Genomic DNA, 6,000 nt, shown 5'->3' with positions numbered 1-6,000 from the left:
ATCTATCTATCTATCTATCTATCTATCTATCTATCTATCTATCTATCATCTATCTATCTATCATCTATCTATCTGTCTATAATATTTTCTTTATATACTCGTTGGTTGATGGGCATTTAGGCTGGTTTCATATTCTTGCTATTGAGAACTGTGGTGCTATAAAAATGTGTGTGCAAGTGTCTTTTTCATATAATGACTTCTTTTCCTTTAGATAGATACTTAGTAGTGGAATTGTTGGGTCAAAATTTTAGTTCTATTTTTAGTTTTTAAAGGAATCTCCATACTATTCTCCATAGCAGTTGTATTAGTTTACATTCCCACCAGCAGCATAAAAGTGTTCCCTTTTTACCATATCCATGCCAACATCTATTAATTTTTGATTTTTTAAATTATGGCCATTCTTGCAGGAACAAGGTGGTATCTCAAAAACGACAAACAAATAAAGAACAAATCAATGAATAAGTACATAAAGACAGTCCCAAAAGGTTACATACTATGTGATTCCATTTCTATAACATTCTTAAAACAATCAAATTACAGATGTATAGAACAGGAATCACATAGCTAAGTGTGAGAAGGAGGTCAGGACAAGCAGGAGTGAGCATGGCTATCCACAGGCAGCCTGAGGGATCCTTGTGGAGACGGAAATATTCTACCTGTTGATTGTGTCAATGTCAATGTTCTCCTTGTGATGCTGTAGTATAGTTTTGTCAGATGTTGCCTTTGGATAACTTGATAAAAGCTATATGGGATCTTTCTGTATTATTAGTTACAACTGCATGTGACTCTATTAATACATGATCTCAAGATTCTAAAATATTAATTTAAAAAATCATGGCAAATTGATGCCTCTCTGAAGGTCAACAGTTAGTACAACTTGACTCTTAATTATTCATTGGATTGCTTTCAATTATTAAGAAATATTTTAAGTTCTGTTTGCCTCTCTGTGATTTGTATGAGTTCCATATTAGGACTGGTGTTCTTGCCAAAATCAAGTTTACAAAATTACTTAAATATTTCCAACCTGAGCAATTTTCTGTTGTTTGCTATTTTGTGCTGAAATACATCAGGCAATTATCCAGGATAAGCAGTAAATAGCCATATATTTTAAAGTCAATATTTGTGTACATATATTGATGGATTAAATTCATGGATATATAATATCTCTGTTTTGGTAAAACCAGCAGGAAATGCAGCAGATACTAGCACTGTCTGCATGGTCACTTGCTTATATCTTATTTCAGCCAGGCAGAGTCTGCCCATGCCCTGCTAGGAAGAGCAGAGTCTCACTTTGAATGAACCGACTCTGTCCCTCAATCTGAATTGTCCTGAAATCCTGTAGCTGATCCAGATCAAAGGGAAGGAGTATGAGGCTGTTATGTCCGCAGGCCAAGCTACTGGAGAATGCTGTTGGTGCAGCCACACCCACACTTGAGCTGCTCTGGAAGTGGTCTCCAGGGTCTATGGGCACAGTTCTGTGTGTTTCCATCGTGCTCCTATAACACACTCAGGGATGGCTGCATCCCCAGTCACTTCAGCGAGGCTTCCACCATGGCCATTTCTCCTTGTGTCAATCCAGGCGTCTTAATGTGGACAGCCTATTTCCATAAGCTACATTTATTTCAGACACTTTGGTTTTCTCCTTGCTACTAGGTTTACCACACAGCTTTCCTGGTTTATTTATAGATTTTTTCTGGTTCAATTCTGCTTCTTTGAATTTATCATGATTCAGGAAACAATTTCCTGAATAAGAATCTTGGAACAAGTGTTGGTGCCTGGATTCCTTATACAAACTGGTCTACTTCCTTCCCAGGGCCTGACATGGCAGGGTAAGTACCTTGGGAAAGAGAAGCACTGATTTCCCACTGAATATCAAATTTGAAAAAGGAACAATGACTAGAGATAGACATATTTAGGTAATTTAATAGCCTTAATTTTGAAAAGTATGCCAGTGTTACTGTGGGACTCAAAATTCCAGGGAGGTAAATTGAACTTAAAATATTCTTCGATTTACTCTATTCAACTCCTGATTCTAAAAGAAATCATTCACGACAATTTGCATGACTCAGGAGATGAGCATCAAAGTGACCTTGGACGTTTCCACTCAAAGGGCCCCTTAATCAATTATTTTTTAAAATGCAATGGTGAGACTGACTTCCAGAATCGTGGCATGAGTAATAGGATCAACTCCTTCTCTGGAACAGACAACCATTTAGCTGGAGGAAAACATATAAACAAATAAGTTCTGATCTTTAGAATTTGACCTAAATGCCTACTGCAAATGGAGAAATATTTATTCAAGAACATTTACTAAATGTCGGGAAGAATGGCAAGAGCCTACAGCACTTGACCAACAACAGAGTTTCTGCATACTTCCTCCCCACCCCAAGCTCTATTTCATGGAAACTCCTATGGGAGTTTGTGTTAGTCCGTCCTTGCACTGCTATAAAGAACTACCTGAGACTGGGTAATTTATAAAGAAAATAGGTTTAATGGGCTAACAATTCTGTGGGCTAAACAGGTTTCTGTTTCTGGGTGGGGTGGGGTGGGGCTCAGGAAACTTACAATCATGGTGGAAGGTGAAGGGAAAGCAAGCACATCTTAACATGGCCAGCAGGAAGTGGAGGAAGTGCTACATACTTTTAAACAAGCAGCTCTCTGGAAAACTCTATCACAAGAATAGCAAGGGGGGAGTCCCCCCTAATAACTCAATCACTTCCCACAAGGCCCCTCCTCCAACACTGGGAATTACAATTCTACATGAGATTTGGGTGGGAAAACAGAGCCAAACATATCATTCCACTCTGGCCTAGCTCAAATCTCATGTCCTTCTCACATTGTAAAATATAATCATCCCTTCTCAACAGTACCCCAAAGTCACCTTGATTTGTTTGCCTAAGGACACTGATTTTTTAATGTTGATATAATTTGGATTTGTGTCCCTGCCCAAATAACATATCAAATTGTAATTCCCAGTGTTGGAGGAGGGGTCTGCTGGGAGGTGATTGGATGATGGGGCATATTTTTTCTTTGCTGTTCTCAAGATAGTGCATGAGTTCCCACAAGACCTTGTTGTTGTAAAAGTGTATAGCATGTCCTGCTTCATTCTCTTTCTCCTGCTCCAGCCAGTAGATTGTGCCTGCTTTCCCTTTGCCTTCTGTCATGATTGTAAGTTTCCTGAGGCCTCCCCACCCATGCTTCCTGTACAGCCTGCAGAACAGTGAGCCAATTAAACCTCTTTTCTTTATCAATTATGCAGTCTCAGGCAGTTATTTATAGCAATGCAAGAAAGGACTAATACAAATGTCAAGAATATTAACCTCTTTCAATTAAGTAGGAAATCCTATTATTAATAGATGTGTCTGCTGTTATTTAAGGTGTTGTTTTTTAACTTATTTTTTTAGTACCTGTATTTTCTTGTTAATTACTAAGGACATTGTCAAAACCATGGGAAGTCTTGGAGAAAAAGAACTAACAGAAAACTGGTAGGTCCATGACACGAGTTCATCTTTTCCAAAAGAATCGAATTCAAGTTTCATTGATTTTTCTTGATTGCATTTTTTTCTCTATTTTATTTACTTCCACTGTAATCTTTATTATTTCCTTCCATCTGCTGTTTGGCATTTAGTTTGCTTTTCTTTTTTCCAGTTTTGTCAGGTGGAAGGTTGGGTTATTGATTTGAGACATTTCTTCTGATTTATAAATTTAATGCTATCAATATCCCTTATCTTTTTGTTAAGACATTTGAGGCTGTGCCTTCTCAGAAAGTCATCCTTCAGTGTTGACAGACTCTGTAGACTTTGTCACCATGAAAACTTAATACTTTGTCAAAAAGCTGGTGCGGTCTTCCTAAAGATGAAAGCTGAGATTTTAGTCATGCGATGTTGTGTCTTTTTTTTTTCTTTGAGATGAAGTCTCGCTCTTTCACCCAGGCTGGAGTGCAGTGGCGGGATCTCGGCTCACTGTAACCTCCACCTCCCGGATTCAAGCGATTCTCCTGTCTCAGCACCCTGAGTAGCTGGGATTACAGGTGTGCTCCCCAACTCCCGGCTAATTTTTTTTTGTATTTTTAGTAGAAGATGGGATTTTGCCAAGTTGTTCCGGTTGGTCTCAAACTCCTGACCTCAGGTTATCCACCCACCTTGGCCTCCCAAAGTGCTGGGACTACAAGTGTGAGCCACCGTGACTGGCCTGTCATTCTATGTTGTGTCTTATTACAACATAGACAATAAATTTATGTATATCATGAAGGTGATTATCGTATTTTAAGAATGGATACGAAATAGGGCCACCAGGTATATTCCTGGTGTATAAAGCTGTAATTCATCAGAAACAAAGGGGCCATAGGTGCTGCCATTCCACCAGAACAGAATGTGTGTACTAACCTTTCTTGTAAGAAAGCGAACTTTCCGATTCTATCCCAAGAAGTTCCCTTCAGAGTCTCTAGAAGTGTTAGAACTCTCCTGCATGTAAAGGAACACTTTTCATGATAATGCAGCCATAATTACATGCACATGTAGTGTGAACATAATAAATATGCATTCGCTATTATACCAAGAGCTCCGCAAGAAACTGAGAAAGAAAAACACAATGTTTGATTACTATAAAGATCTTGATAATAATTCTTTAAATTTTCCATATATTTGAATTTTATTTTTTAAAACTTGAGATGACAAATAAACTGATAAGCAGATTTTTCACAGCATCGGATGACAAATATATTTTCTCTTTAATGAATTCTAAAGAAATTCATATTTCTTAGGACCTGTCTCCAACAAAAGGAAAATTATAAAAATACTTTGAAAAGAATAAAAACAGAAACACAGTACTCACAATGTTCACACAAAATTCATGGCAGATAACTAAAGGACTGTGAGAGGAAAATTTGCAGCTGTGAGTGCCTATAGTATTTTTTTTAAAAAAATCATATAAATAAATTAAACTTCCACCTTACCGAACTACACAAAAAGACACAGGAAACCCAAAGCAAGCAAAAATAAGAAAGCTGAAAGATAGCAGAAACAAATGAAACAGAGAAGAGAAAATAGGCGAAGTCAATGAAACTAAAAGTTAGTTATCTGAATAGACCAATGACATGGATAAACATTTACCTAATCTGACCAATTAAAAAAAATGAAAGAAAACTCAAATTACAAAAATCAGGAATGGAGGAGGAGATATCATTATTATTATTATTATTGTTGTTGTTATTATATGAGACAGCTTCCACCTCCCAAGTTCAAGCAATTCTTCCACCTCAGCCCCCCGAGTTGCTGGGATTACAGGGACACGCCACCATGCCTATCTAATTTTTGCATTTTTAGTAGAGACAGGGTTTCATCATGTTGGCCAAGCTGGTCTCGAACTCTTGACCTCATGTGATCCACCCGCCTCAGCCTCCTAAAGTGCTGGGATTACAGGTGTGAGCCACCATGCCTGGCTGAGACATTATTACTGACCTCATTGAAATCAAAAGTATTATAATGGAATCCTATGAACAACTGTATGCCAGTGAGTTAAATAAGCTAGGTGACATGGTTGGGAATGAAATGAAGGGAAGCCCCAGAAGGGTGCTCTAGAGAAGTGCATGGAGCCTGCATGGGTGCATCCCTCTAGCTCAGCAGTAGTCCTGGCCTGTGTGGAGAGGCACAGACAGGGAAGTCAAGTTCTAGAGCATGCCACCATCATCTGTGTCTTAGGGAAGCTGTGATTTCAAAATATAGATTTCTTGACTGTCATGAATTCTCTATAGAGTTATAATCACCTCAGTTCCGCTAGTTTAATTATTGCTTATAAAAATGAGCATTGATTGATTTCACAAATATACTCTGAGAAATATGCTTTTATATATTCCATTATGTGTAAACATTGCTATTATTTCACTTTTAATCTATACCATTATCTTTCTTTAGTACTATAAAACACAAAGTCTGTTGACTAATGTAATCAAGCTATGCTGATTGCCTTAGTGATAGATATATACCAATGTATATTATGTAG

Source organism: Piliocolobus tephrosceles, chromosome 4, assembly GCF_002776525.5.
Source record: "Piliocolobus tephrosceles isolate RC106 chromosome 4, ASM277652v3, whole genome shotgun sequence".
Classification (NCBI taxonomy): domain Eukaryota; kingdom Metazoa; phylum Chordata; class Mammalia; order Primates; family Cercopithecidae; genus Piliocolobus; species Piliocolobus tephrosceles.
The sequence above is the reverse complement of the archived record's forward strand: the minus strand, read 5'-3'. Positions refer to the sequence as shown.